This window comes from Prionailurus bengalensis, chromosome C2 (genome assembly GCF_016509475.1).
Source record: "Prionailurus bengalensis isolate Pbe53 chromosome C2, Fcat_Pben_1.1_paternal_pri, whole genome shotgun sequence".
NCBI classification, from domain to species: Eukaryota; Metazoa; Chordata; class Mammalia; order Carnivora; family Felidae; genus Prionailurus; species Prionailurus bengalensis.
This window is the reverse complement of record NC_057350.1, coordinates 33,064,197-33,079,718: the sequence shown is the minus strand read 5'-3', so window position 1 is coordinate 33,079,718 and position 15,522 is coordinate 33,064,197. Positions and strand designations below refer to the sequence as shown.

The 15,522-nt window shown below is 36.3% G+C and overlaps 1 protein-coding gene across 5 annotated transcripts in view; it reads left to right on the top strand.

The window, feature by feature from the left end:
- ROBO1 (roundabout guidance receptor 1) overlaps positions 1-15,522 on the top strand; it is a 1,145,602-nt gene that overhangs the window by 139,613 nt on the left and 990,467 nt on the right. The gene's annotated exons all lie outside the window — the stretch shown is intronic.

The following is a 15,522-nucleotide window of genomic DNA, read 5'->3' as shown; positions in this document are numbered from 1 at the left end:
TATGAAGCGATAATTTTTCAACAATTCATTCATAAGGATGAAAGTTTGTATTAAGAAATTTAAAATGTATTAATCTTAATAGTGTAAAAGAGAATCTTTTGTTTCCATATAGTAAAATCATACCGGTTTTCCGTGTTGTTAGCAGGTAAGGTCATTTTTAGGTTCGACTGCGTTTTTTAACAATTACTGAAAAATAGGAAAGTAATGATAAAATTAATCATGCAAATATTCAGAATTCTGTGTTAAGGAAATTGCTATCTAGAATCATAGTGAGGAAGGTCATGGGATTTTGAGTACTTGTAGTGGTGACTTTTTATATAAAAATTCTTGATGTATTTTTTTATTGATGGTGCTATATAGTAAAGTACAGTTAGTAAAACAATAAAATTTAAAAAGTCAATATATTTCAGAAACACATTGCCTTTTTTATCCTTCCTTAATAATATTTTTCCTTGAAATGGTTGAGTTATAAATGTTTACCTCTTGAAACATATAATACTGATATGAATCAAGACAGAAGCCCTAAGTGCTCCAAAAGATAGGAATCAGGCAGGCATGAGATCAAAAGTGACCATTGGTCTAGTAATATGTCTCTAGTGGGTAGGAGGTGAAGAAGGCTGTCCTGGGGGTCATAGGGCTGACATGTCAGTAACAGTACGATAGGATCACAGGTTAAGAAGTCCATTAATGGGGGAAAAAGAAAAAAAAAAACAAGAATGAAGTCCATTAATGCGGACCAGGTGGATGTCACAGATGGTGGGAAGGCTGACATGAGGAGAGGGGTATTAATAAATCGATCTATGCAAAAATGACTCAGATTCATGAATCACAGTGTTCCAAAGAGATTATTTTATGAATGAGAACACATGAGGGAGCTGAAGCATTAGAAAAAACTGTGGCTTAGGTCAAGGATGAATGCTATCCAGAGAGGCCCAAAGTTTGAAGTTTGTTTAGAATATTAGAAAGTAATCCAATAATAGTTTGCCTTTTCTTGATATTTCAGTAATAATATATTGAGGAAGTCTCCAGGTTAAAGAATGAACTCATGAAATAGTTCTTGAGTGTGAGATAGTGATGTTCCTGAGGAGGTGATGGTAGGTGATGCACAAAGATACTGGGTGAAGAACCCATGTGTACTATGAAGACAAAAAGTGGCCATAGTAACAGATTGCCTCCAAATGTGCCTAATCAGTCAAGCCCTGACAGTCACAATGTTCTCACTTCTGGCCATACCGCTCAGTGGGTTTGCTGCTTCTTTCTATGCTATGACTTCCCCCCACACACATCACTTTTATTTAATATGTACTACATGCATTTGATGCAAGTAGGGAAAAGGTTTATGAATCTGTGCATTGGAGACAAGACAGCTGGCATTGTTGCCAAACATGCACTAATTCAACTGGGATGTGGCTTAAAGTTCTGTATTCTTCATGGTTTCCATGAAAAGAAGTGGCAGAAGCAGAAATGTGTACAGATCCCAGAGCATTCTTTGCATTCTTTCTTTGGCCTTTTCTGCATGTGATATTACTGCTGATATTATGCTAAAGTCTTCAATAATTCTATAATGAAAGGCAGATGACTGTATTTCCTTCCGGTAGTTTTGATCTTTTTAATTTCTGTACTTCATTACACATCTGATTTTGGCAACTTCTGACTGAATGGCACTAAATGTTTTATTACTCTTATCTGTATCCATGGGGCCCTCTGCAAATTGTCTTTGTAACTGTTTTATCTTCTGTTCTTATGTCATTTTTCTGTCACTCTCAATGGCCATTGTGGTCCTTTATCTCAGCTCCTCGGTGTAAGATCTAGAACTGAAACCACAAGGCCTTGCTTAGTATTCCTACTTTGAAAAAATAAAAAGATCAAGAGCACATGCTGAATCACAAAGTGATATCATGTTATTTGATGTAGTTTTTAGTAATGTAATCTCAAAATTAAGATGCCCATCACAGTGTGGTAAAATGACAGACTTGACTGGAAGAATTCTCAGACATTAGAAGAAGTACTCATATGGTTTGATCTTATTATCTCAGTTTTGTAGTTGATTAATCATTAAACAGAAAGCAGTAAAAGCAGATAATCAAATACTAAATTGTGCGTTTTTCAGGCTGGGTCAGAAGAAATTCCTCAAAGCAAATGCTACTTAAATAAGATACTTAAGAGAGTCAAAAGATAACATGACTTGAATAGGCAAAGACGGATGCACTGGTTTTCCCTGAGGAAAAGAATAGTTGGAGGAAGGAAATATTGTTGGAAATAATAAGGGAAAAAAAGAGGACACTGAAGGGGAAAAAAAGGCCGGTCTGATGGTGAGGGGTCCATATAGAAGAGTAGTGGTAAATACACATGGAAATGTAGAACAGAATTTGATTATGGAGACCTTTGACTGGGCCTCCAGGTTTAGATGTAATGGGATGAGCATTTAAAGGCCAATGCAAAAAGTTTTTGGAGAGGAAATGGCATATTGAAATCAAGCTTTTAAGAAGATTTTCCTGAATTTACAAGACAGATATATTTTGATGGAAATAGGACCACAAAGGAGCCCATCTAAAAGTTGTGTATAAGAATAGCCACATAACAGGGCTCCTCGGTGGCTCAGTTGGTTGAGATCAACTCTTGATTTTGGCTCAGGTTATGATCTCATGGTCATGACATGGATCCCGTGTTGAAACTTGTGTTGAGCCCCACATTGGGCTCTTTGCTGAGCTTGGAGCCTGCTATGGACTTTCCCTCTCCATCTCTCTGCCCGTCCCCTGCTTGTGTCCGCACTCTCTCTCTCTCTCAAGATAAATAAAGATTAAAAAAAAAAGAATAGCCACATGAACTTTATTCATGATAGTCAATAACATGGAAAAAAATCCAAATGCTCACCCAATAGGAAAAGGGATAAAATAATTGTATATTCATATAGTGAGATATTATTTAGTAATAAAAAAAGGCCAATCTACCACTACTGAAAATTATCCTGGTTGAATCCCACAGACACTATATTGTGAGACATAAATCGTATATTAGTACACATGATTTAGTTTATATGAAATTCAAAGCAAAGCTAATTGACTATAAGAGAAGTCAAAATAGTGATTTCCTCAGATGAGGTAGGTGAGAATTGACTAGAAAGGAATATGAGGGAAACTTCTGAATATAGTAACCATTTTATGTCTTGATCAAAACTGTGGCTAAATGGATATATACATATGTAAATGTTTATCGATTTGTATACTTAAGGTCAGTGTACTTTATGCATTAAATATGGTTTACTCAAAAACATTAAAGAAACTTATTATTTTGGAGAATGTATAGATGAAAGCTATGATACCAATAGAAGTATAAGCTAGGAGGTAAAATTGTCACATCTAGAGAAGAGATGATGGTGATTTTTGTGAATATGGTGATTTTTGTGACCAGTAGATATATTGAAGATGGAGGGAAATTGAAGTTTTGATAAATAATTTAAAAGTAAAATCACTGGGATGGTTTGGATATGGAAAGTATGAAGGAAGTATGATGAAACTCAAGTTTCTGTGAATATATGGGTACATTCAATAGAAAATAGTGATGGCTGGTATGGGGAAAGTATGGCAAGAGGAAGATAGTTATCAAGAATCTAGCATGAGTACCTGGATGGATGAGCTGGGAAATACTGGAGAATAAATATATTTAGACTAGAGATGGAGGCAGGAGGGATTTGATTAAGAGTTCAATTGTGAACATGTTAAATTTGAGGTGTCTCTGAGGCAGGCAAGTGAATATATCACATAATCATTTGGACACATTGGCTGGGACCTCATGATAGAGGCTTAGGCCGGAGAAATACCAGCACGTAGAAAGTATTTATCAATGAGTTTTTCCAGAAAAGGGGCCTAGAAAAGAGCATCTAGCTCTCTGTCTCTAGTGACTTCAATATTTAAAAGTAAGAGAAAGAGGAGGAGGAAGGTCCCCCCCCCCCAAATTCCCTAAATTGTACTGGCCAGAGGACAGGAGAAAAATCAAGAATGTATAGCAAAACAGAGGCCAAGAGAAGAGAGGGTTTCCAAAAGAACAAGAAGTAAATTGTGTTGAATACTTTTGGCAGGTTTTATTTAATATGAAGGAAAACATCGGCTACTTTAGTAAGAAAGACTTCAGTGCTATGATGGGAGCAGAAGTCAGACTGGAGGGATAAGAAAAGTGAAGGAGAATTAAGGCAATAGCCAACCCTAAAGGAATTTTACAGCGTAAGAGCCATGTCTGGGTAAGGCCATAACTGCAGTGGGTCAGGGAGTCAAGGAACAAATACTTTTCATTGTTGTTTTTTTTTTTCCTTCTGTATTGTGCTTGAAGTTGTGAGATACGAGAGCATGTTTGAATTTTGGTGGAAATAACTGACTTGAGAGGAAAAGATACAAAAGACACAGATGATATGATTGACTTGAATAAAACAAAACAAAATGGTTATTTTATTGGGGTGGAATTTTCTAGGACAGGACTATAAGTCAGCTAAGTCACATTATTTTTTCAGGTGTTATTTTACCAGGCAAAAGACAAACTATGTGGAAAGTAGTAACTTCTCTTTAGTACTGGGGATAGGCTAGCACCTAGAGCATAAATTTTAATCCTTGGTCTAATTATCAGGAAAGGATCATGGATTTGGATTTTAATTTTCCAAATTCTATTTAAGTATGTATCTACTTTGCAACAACAACAAAATTGTCTTTATACCTTTTAGCTTAAATCATTTTGTGGATTCAAAAGCAACTAAAATAGAATCATAATTAACCAAACACCTACTTTTCCTATGATCCCATAATTGCTAAAATTCACTATGTTACCTTTGGTTGCTTTGTAATATTTCATGTTGTTAAAGGCTCAAGAACCTTTTAAGTGCTTTAGTTTAATGTATAGATGCAGAGGCATGCAGTAATTGCCTTCAAATAATTATCTTATCCCAATTTTAACAGAAAAATGTATAATATGTAATTTCCTTTTACTTCCTGTAGCTATTTTTTTTTCCTCCTCTACCCTGATCAGGCTTCTGCCTCTGATCTCAAATTGACCTAAAATAGGAGTAACTAGAGGACAAAAAAGAAAGGAAGGAAGGAAGGAAGGAAGGAAGGAAGCAAGAAAGAAAGAAAGAAAGAAAGAAAGAAAGAAAGAAAGAAAAGAAAAGAAAGAAAGAAAAGAAAAGAAAAGAAAAGAAAGAAAGGAAGAAGAGAAAGAAATCATGGCACAAAGATAGCACATGGAAGAATGTAAAAGTAATGAAAAAAATGCCTCTGCCTAATAAATAATCATCATCTTACCTTTAAGATGAAAAATTTTTTTTTAATTTTTATTTATTTTAGAGAAAGAGAGAAAGCACAAATAGGGGAGGGGCAAAGAAAGAGGGAGACACAGAATCAGAAGCAGGCTCCAGGCTCTGAGCGGTCAGCACAGAGTGGGATGTGGGGCTCGAACTCAGGAACCGCGAGATCATGACCCGAGCTAAAGTTGGACGCTTAAGTGACTGAGCCACCCAGGTGCCCCTAAGATGAAAATAATTAAAGAACAACTTCTACGTAATGAAACCTACTAGGTATAACTTGCTAAAACGCAGTGGTCTTTTATGGTTCGTTGGATGAATCCCTTTTCTGATCATCCTTTGGTAATGTAGAGCATTGTTTATGTTTTGTGTTAATATGTTCCTCTTCTGACTTTACCCTGTTGATTTACACAAGTAGCCAGTAGAATAGGAGCTATGTGAGGGAACTGGGGGAAGAGTTCAGTAAATGCCAGTAATATATTAATCTTTGACATGGGAAAGCGTTTTGCTCGGTGCCTCCAATCATTTTAGTTGCCTCTCCAGGTTTCCACATTTAGGCATTCACTCTGGAAACAAACCAAATAATTTATTTATTTAAAGAAAGGGAAGATCTGTACTTTTGAGCAATCTGAGTGGTCCTGTGATGTTTACTTCACCTCATATTCACCCTGTTGTTGAGGGAGGGATTCTCCCCATAGGGTTATGAGGCTGGTTGAAAACACAACATCCAACACTGGACAGGTGAGATCACCAGTTGTTTTCTACTCATATGCACTCACCGCCTCTGGGAAGAAGATACCGCATGCCGTGTAGGGTCACATGGGAGTTGCACTCTGGAACAGAGTGGTTGACCCCAGAAGCTGTGGGAGGTAGGCTTTGTAGTATAAAGAGGATGGGGTTCCTCCTTCCCCTGGAAGGATGTGATTGGCTTGTTTAACTAAGTTTCATGGGCTGGCTGTGTCATGAAACCCTATACTCAGGGATAAAAAAGAACTGTGCCTGGTCCCTTCTTAAAAACCTTAAGAAGGTTGTTTTGCTAGAGGATCTTACCCACTGGAGTGGAGTGGGAAGGGAAATGAAGTCAGGCCGCTTGAGACTATCCCAGTTTCACCAGATGTCAAGAGAGCACATAATATTGGATCTTAATTTTATGCCTTATACCACACATGACAACATAGGATAGCAAGTAAAGCCCGGGAATATGACAGGGAGTCAAACTCAGAAGTAGTCAAGAGCCCAGCTGAGTGTTCCTACATATACGTTTAAAAGTGAATAGTCATGAATTTATGGCTAATGGTTATGAAAAGAGTTGAACCAAATTCTAACCTCCCAGAAATATTAAGATTTTTCTTGTGTCGTATTAGAAGCTAGCATCAATATAATTATACAAGGCTTGCCCAAAGAAAATAAACTTCCACCTACAGCTGTTTTTTTTTTATTTTCAGTACATTGTTTTGAATGGGTTGTGGTGAAAAGTTATCTGTGTGGCTGTAATTGATTTTATGTTGAAATTTCTGCTCTTTTGTTAAAATGATAAATTATTTGTTTAGGATAGGATAGTTGGTAAGATTTCATTAGCCAAATAAATGAAATTAATTTACAATCCAACTGTATTTCCCTCCTGATACGTTGAATGGCCAGGTCTTTCTAGGTAGCCTGCACACCAGCCTAAGCTATATAGCTCTAAAATCACTTGGTTAGTAATTAGGTATTTATCTGATGCTTGCTGAAAAGGCAGGAGACAGTTATCTGACACAATTATCTTTGAAAATTGAATCCTCCATTTCTGGTCCTGCTGAGGACATTCACGGGAACACTGAATGCTTTAGAGCTAAATGCCTTTCAAAAACCCTTGCCTTCTAGAATGCGTGCAACACAATTGCCAGTCACAGAATTTTTCCCCATCTTTCATGCAAAGCCTTTTGTGGGTGAATCTTTTTGTTATATGTCTTTGTGCATGTTGACATATTAAAATTGGCTTTGACCTGCTCTTCTGCTACTTTATGAATGTCTTTCTTGCTATAGCATTACTAATAGCCAGCTGAAATCTAATGCTTGCTCCTTTTATCCCTTCTCTGCCACTGTATCTTCATAAACTAACCCAACACAAGTGAAGACAATTGCTCAGATTAACTGGGCTGTGTGTGCATTGGGGGTAATGATATTTCCAGAGCTATTTGCTCTTAAGCAATCTAAAAATTTGCAGCTCATTTAAGTATTAATGTGTAATCTACTCACAGCTTAGAAATTAATATCAAGGCTTAATATGAATAGTTGTAAAAAACAGAGTTATTTAGATACTTCAAAAGTCAAACCTGAAGTAATAGATTTTAATTTAAATGCCACATCCATTTAAAAATGATGCTGTGACTCATCTCCCAATAGAATTGAGCTAATTTTAGGTTTCCATACACATTCAAGGCAGTGTCTTTGAAATTAATTTGTTTAGAAAATAAAAACAAATAAGAAAAAGTGAGTATATTTTGCTCTTTTTCATATTGTTAAGTACAATGTTTCTATAAGCGTTTTGTCTTTATCCACCATGATTTTTTGCCTAATGTAATGGCAGACTTCATAGACATATGGACTTCATGAATATAATAGCTTTTGTGTTTGCATTTCCTATTTCTCTGTAAGTACATTAGTTTAGATGCATATCATTGTGCTCATATTACTGTGTTCATTTATCCATCCATTAATTCAACAAATATTTAGTGTTTGCTAAATGGCAGACTTTGCCATGGTGCTAGAAATGTAGAATATAGTAACGGTGACCTATGCAGCCTCATGATCTCCAGACTTGCTTGCTTCATGCCCAGGATTTACAGAGCTTTCTCCTAGAAACCACATTTGTTCAGTACATTCTTCCGCTTTTGTGTCTTGTTATGCACACAGCTCTTTACATTCTGGCCTTGTTCAATTTTTTCAACTTCCTCTCCAGTCACAGCCTCACACATATATGTCACCTGAAGTCTCACCAAATGAAATCATTTATTGTTCTTCAAACACAGACTCTTTCTTCCATGCCTCTGCACAGTTGGTACTTTTATTTAGAATTCCGTTTGTCTCCACTTTTAAATTCTTTTGGCTTGATCGGGGCGCCTGGGTGGCGCAGTCGGTTAAGCGTCCGACTTCAGCCAGGTCACGATCTCGCGGTCCGGGAGTTCGAGCCCCGCATCAGGCTCTGGGCTGATGGCTCAGAGCCTGGAGCCTGTTTCCGATTCTGTGTCTCCCTCTCTCTCTGCCCCTCCCCCGTTCATGCTCTGTCTCTCTCTGTCCCAAAAATAAATAAACGTTGGAAAAAAAAAATTAAAAAAAAATTCTTTTGGCTTGATCAACAACAACCATTCCTTCAAGATCCATTGAAGTGTTTACTTCCGTGATGAACATTGTCCAATTTGCCAAAACACTGATTGCTTCAATCTCATAGAATAGCACTCTAACTCTGTGCCATAAATACCATCATATATGTTCCTTATTTGGGTGTGTTTCCCCTGCATACAGTAAGCTCTTTCTGGGCAAAGACTCTGTGGTATTAATTTTTGAATCTTAGGATGGCACATAGTGGGTTCTCCAAGAAATATTATTAAATAAATGAAATACAGGCCCTTGGGCATTGTCATTTTAATATGCTTTTCGGTATATTCTTTGTTTTGTCTTCAGAGAAAGTAATCTGATAATGACATCATAGTCCATTAAATACACTTTTTAACCTTATTAGATATTTGTATTTACTGAAGCTTAACAGTAACACAGCTTGGGTTGTTTACCTTTAGCTTGCTGTATGGCTGGCTTTAATTGAAGTCTTGGTCGCTAAAGTGAAAAATGAGTCACCAGGCATTCCTTTTCAATTAGATTAAACAGAGAGAAGAGAATGATCACAGCGGCACTCTGAAAGCTGAGCATGTTCAGAAGATAACTAACCTCACCTGCTATACAATTGGTTTGTTGTTAATTCCAGGAACTGCCACCAGAACATGCTTAGCTAAATCAACTGTTCAGTTTCTCTTATTTTCTCTTATTCTTGCTCTTTTTCCCTTTCCCCCTCTCTACCTTGCTACCTGTCTCCCTGTCAACATAAGTGTCAAGCTAGATCAGTTTCATATGTAACTTTTCTATGAGTAAACCAATGCCCAGACAATTTCCTCCATTGTTGTTATCAGTGCTACAATAAATCTAACTTGTCGGAGGCAACACTTCTTTTCAGAGTACTGAGGCCACTGCTGTTTATTTCCATGTTACGTTACTTGAAAGATATTTCCCAGAAAAATATGTCTGCAACTGGATTCACTTTCAGCTAGGGTGACCAAACATCATGTGCCCCACTAATTTTCATCAGAATGATGAAATGAAAAATATGATTGAGGGTCAAGTGGGCATAGAATTCATCTGACAGAGCTTGTGTGAGCAGAGCATTTTGAAAATTGCTTTTGTTTGAAAATTGCTTTCTTTTTGTCTTCGTGTACATGAGTATACTTTTAAGGACTCATCTTTGTGAATCTGGACATTCATTTTGAAAAGAGTGCCTGATGTAGACAGCTTTCATTTTAGCTACAAAATTTTAAAAAAGGAACGAAAATCGGGTATAATTGTTGGTATATTAAATCTTTACATACTGTGTCTTTACATGCAGAATTTCTTTATATTAAATCATGTTTTAAATTTATTTAGTCTTAATATGATTCCACTAGTATATCAGCGCAATCTTTTTATAAAAACACAAGTCTGAAAATTAGGTTGCCTGAAGCAACCCTATAATTAAAGCAAAAGGAAGATAAAAATCTCCATTTTGCTGTCTTTACCTTTGCTGCTGTGTTAGCAATACTAATGAACTTCACTATGTTTAGGGTTAAAAATTGATTTGAACCTTTCTGCAGTTACTGCTGTACTTTTTTCCCTCCCTCTTCCCCCTGAGGATTTGTGAAGTTTAATTTGGCATTGATTCTTTAATGATTATGGTAGCTGTAGTAGAGAAACTGGTGTTTATCTTCATCATGCCCTGTAGATAGCACATTATGTTTATTTTTGTACATAACTGCATTTCCATCATTTAGATAAGATAGTCTAGCCAGTGGTTGACAACCATCTTACTGTCTTCATTGATCTTTATATTTTAATCTTGAAATGCGTGTATGAATTCTCACAAAGCACTGTATTAAAATATAGAATTCAAAAGTCAGGCTAACATTGCTTTAAACCGATGAAGGGCTGCCTTCAACATGCTGAAAGGAGGCCAAACATTAAGTAGAACTCCTAGTGATTGTTTGATACTTTATTTGGAGATGTCCATCAGTATTTTGAATTCTCTGTATATGGTGTCTTCAGAATTATCTAATGCTTCAGCTTCTTACTTTGTAGCAATAAAATAATTACTTGTTCCTTCTTTGTGGTGATTCTCCTAAAACTGAACCATAATAATATTCTTAGAACACCTCAAGGGAGGGTGAAGTTCATTTTACTGCTAGTTAGTATTATTTCTTTTGATGTTTTTCTTTTAAGCAATATTATCATCAAATGCATCGCTATGTGTTTAAACACCCTAATTAAATGAAATGTGGAAAACAATCAGGCATTCATGGGGTGCCTGGGTGGCTCAATGAAGCACTGGACTCTTGATTTCAGCTCACGATTTCAACAGGATTCCTGCTCTCTCTCTCTCCTCTCTCTCTCTCTTTCCAGACAAACATTAAAACAAAACAAAACAAAACAAAGAAACAGAAGTTCAAACATTTTGGAGTTCATTAGGAATATAGCAGATCCATTACATTATGGCAAGCTTACTGTCCTAGTCTAGTAGAGCTGCTATAACAAAATACCTTAGACTAGGTGGCTTGTAAACTACAGAAATTTATTTGTCATAGTTCCGGAGTTGGGAAGCTCAAGACCAAGTCCCTGGCAGATCTGGTATATGGTGAGGGCCAATTCCTGGTTCCTAGCAGGCTCTGTGACTGGGTTCTTTCAAAAGGAAACCAATCTCATTACTGAGGACTCCACTCTCATGACCCAATCACCTTCCAAAGGACTCGCTCCTAAAATCGTCACATTGGGAATGTGATGATTAAGTTTCAACATAGGAATTTTAAGGAGACAGAAACATTGTCTATGGCACTTTTTTTCTTTTTTTTTTTTTAACTTGGTATAGGTTGAAGAGTAAGAATTCAAAAGGATATATGTCTTCAGTTTACTTTACTTCTATTAATTCATGGTAACATATCTGTCTACATGGTACTAAATAGATGGACTATATTAAGTAAATTGACTAAGTAAAAAAGTTAGTGTCTTCGACTGTGTCCTGACTTGCTAAGGTATTTCAGAATGTTTTGGATACAGATAAGAGTCTCAAATCATCTCATTCTTTATATATAGCCTGAGGTGTATCACTGTGCCCTGAATTTAAAATGATGTGTTGGGGCGCCTGGGTGGCGCAGTCGGTTAAGCGTCCGACTTCAGCCAGGTCACGATCTCGCGGTCTGTGAGTTCGAGCCCCGCGTCGGGCTCTGGGCTGATGGCTCAGAGCCTGGAGCCTGTTTCCGATTCTGTGTCTTCCTCTCTCTCTGCCCCTCCCCCGTTCATGCTCTGTCTCTCTCTGTCCCAAAAATAAATGTTGAAAAAAAAATTAAAAAATAAATAAAAAAATAAAATGATGTGTTTCCTGGAAATATAATGAGAATTAATCAGTCTTTGTGAACTAAATGGAGGCAAAATTGGATATGGGGTCCATAATTCATCAATATAAAGTTGAAGTGTGTGAATTGTAATATAGCTCTGTCTACATAACCAGGAGATGCAAAAAATTAGGTAGAAAACAACTGAAAATCTTGCTAATTCCCTTAGTTCTGTTTAACTCTCTTACCCAGTTTTCTAAGTATACCTTTATCTTTCCTTTAGTCTTGTATTTTCTAATCATGTATTTTATTCTCAGTATTTATTTCGAACTCATTTTCCAAAGTGTCTTTGTTTTTAGTTTCTTTTCTCTCTCCTTTTTCCCTTACAAAATTCACAGATATAAATGAGATCATTAAGCTAATAATGACACTTTAAATCTAGGATGTTAATAATTTGGGGTTGAGGATAATGTAAACATTTTGACTAAATGTATAATATCTACATTCTTTTATGAGGGGAGGGTTCCCTAAGTAAAGCCAAAGCTATTATAAATGAATTAATTATAAGGCAAGTGCATCTGTGTGTGTGTGTGTTTAAATGTTTTAATCTATTTAGCCCTAAATGCGTGCTTTAAGTACTCTGCTTTTATATGTGTATGATATTTTCAAATAATGTACTTTTTATAAGAGGTGTGACATTACCCTAACTTAACAAGAATTTGTCCAGTTTGACTTGTCTGGCACAGGACTCTCCATATATTAACTGTGCAAAAGTATTTATTTATAGCTCTCTCACCACACCTAATTTTGCATTCTTAATTTTTTTAAAAAAAGTTAATGTTTATTCAATATTTTTGAGAGAGAGAGAGAGAAAAAAAAAAACACAAGCGGGGAGGGGCAAAGAGAGAGGGAGACACAGAATTGGAAGCAGGCTCCAGGCTCTGAGACATCAGCACAGAGCCAGATGCAGGGCTCGAACTCATGATATGTGAGATCATGGCCTGAGCCAAAGTCAGGATACTTAACCAACAGAGACACCCAGGTGCCCCGGATGCTGCTTCTTCTTTCTTCTTTCTTCTTTCTTCTTTCTTCTTCTTCTTTTTTTTAAGTTCCAAAAATTTCCAAAGACTGTTTTGAGTAGAGACCTTTACTTTCTCATGATTGATTTTCCTTTAAGGTCTCTAGGGGGATACTCCTATTTGAGTAGACCAAACTTCAGTTAATCCAATTCGTAAAGAGGAAGAGTATCTCCTTACTGTGTGTGGATTGTCCACTGATTTATCTATTATATGTAAAATCCAAAAGGAGCCTGGCCTTTCCAGGCCACTGATCTCACAAGGGCAGCCCGTTTTGGGACACAGCTATTACTCACTAGCCACTGTTGTTTCTTTTTTCTAAGACCAGTGCAGAGGAAACAATAGTCGTTGGTTTTTTGTGTTGTGGAACGTTTCCAGCTGTTCTAACGTTTGACTCACCGGATGACAGATAATCAGTTTAAACGTAACCTGAATACAATGAAAAGGCTGAGAAGGACAAGACTCCAAAAAATATTTTGCTTTCTCAGACCACTCTTTGTTTTCAACTGAAAAGGAAACAACAAGAGAGTAGAGTAACTTTAACAAATTTTGGTTAGTAACAAGGAAAGCTTTGGAGAGAGAGAGAGCTACCGATGCTAAAGAGTTTCAGAAGAAACTGAACTATAGTCCTCATGATACACGGATAAGGTTTGGAAATGCTTGTGTTCTCCTCAGTAATCCAAAATGCATGCCGAAAGAAGTGTTTTGGACTTTGTTGGACCATACATTTACCTAAATCGATTTCTTACGGCACTTTTCTACTTCCTGAAAAATTTAATTAGTAATCAGAAGAACAAATTTTTCCCCAAATACATATTTTTAAAACTCTCTTTAAGGCAGTTTTCTTCTGAATAGCAGGGAATAGATCAGCCTGTTATCACATTTATTTTTGTTTGAAAGTGTGCATTAGCAACATGTATACATGCACAACATGTGCACATAAAATATTAGCTCTTAACACCAAGGCCCCTGTGGAGACTGTCTAATATCTTCATTGAGGTGGAAGATACATAGCTCTATATGTTTGTTAAATTTAAACTGACACTGTGGATTAGTTCATTTTATCAAATATAAATTTAACTTAATCAAGTTCATTAAAATAAATCAAAACCCCTAGTGTCTTGCAAGTTAAGCCTAAAATGGACACTATTCAAATGTGAAACAACCTGTAAATACAAACCTAAGATTGTTCCCATCATCACCCTGGAGGAACCTCACTGGATGCTATTTGAAGTTGGGGATCATGATGATGATATTAGAAGATGAAACAGACCCTTTGTTTTTTGAAACAGATGCTTTTATTAGCCCTCCATGTATATTATTTTGCCCAGTGATGTAGCTATTATTATTATTATTATTATTATTTATTCACGTTTTATATTGGAGTAATATGAGGCTAAGTGAGCTTGAATTTTTTTGCACAAAGTCAAACAACATCTGAGCGGCAGAGGTGAGATTCACACTCAAGAATTTGGTATTACCACCTATGCTTCTAAAACAGTGCACTGTGTTACTTTCGTAGATTTATTGTTCCCAACAAAATTCTATTTTAAAGCATAATATTACGCTAAATAATTCTGTATTCTCACATTCAGACTATTATTTCGCAAAAGTAAAGGGCTATTGCAGCTTTGGAACTCTTTTTTCATACGATGTTAGTGTTTTTAATTCAAAACCATATGAATATGCATTCTTAGCACTTTGAGAATAGGCACTGTATGAACACATCTATGGAGAAAAATGTTCATATTTTCATAGGGGGTTGTGTTTGTGGTTGCTGAGTTCACTATATTGTAATACCCAGAGAGCATCTAAATGCAGTTATATCATATTCTTCACTAAAATCAATTGTCCTATTATTAATATACCAAAAGGTGAGATTTTAAATAAGGGGTGAGTGTATTTGCTGTTTAGCTTATAATTTACCCTGGGGTACTTTCATTTTCAGACAGGACTCTTGAAGGTCAAAATTTCAAGCGATTACGATGTGTGTACATAGCAAATTATGCAGTTGCCCGTTCTGATTTGTGAGTTCTACCTTAAAATCATGCTGTAGTACTAGTTACTTAACATGTAAATTCACAGAATTGTCCTTAGGTAATAAAATTTGGTTTTATGAATATTTATACTAAAATATTCTAGAAATTTGAACTAGTATCTGCCTACTGACATGACTGGTAGGAGTTCAACCAATTATAATAAATATTTATATTTCCAGCTTTATTTTCTTATGATTATTGCATTGATTTTTAAAGAAGAATTCATCTGTTTGATGTGGGCCTTTATTTGATTGATGGCTATTGGCAGCTAATAACTTATATGTAATTATTAATGAAATTGTTAGAATGTAACCAACCACAGATATGGAAATCTCAATTTCAATAAATACACTTTTTTTTACGTTTATTTATTTTTGAGACAGAGACAGACAGAGCATGAACAGGGGAGGGGCAGAAAGAGAGGGAGACACAGAATCTGAAACAAGCTCCAGGCTCTGAGCTGTCAGCACAGAGCCCGACGCGGGGCTTGAACCCACGGACCGTGAGATCATGACCTG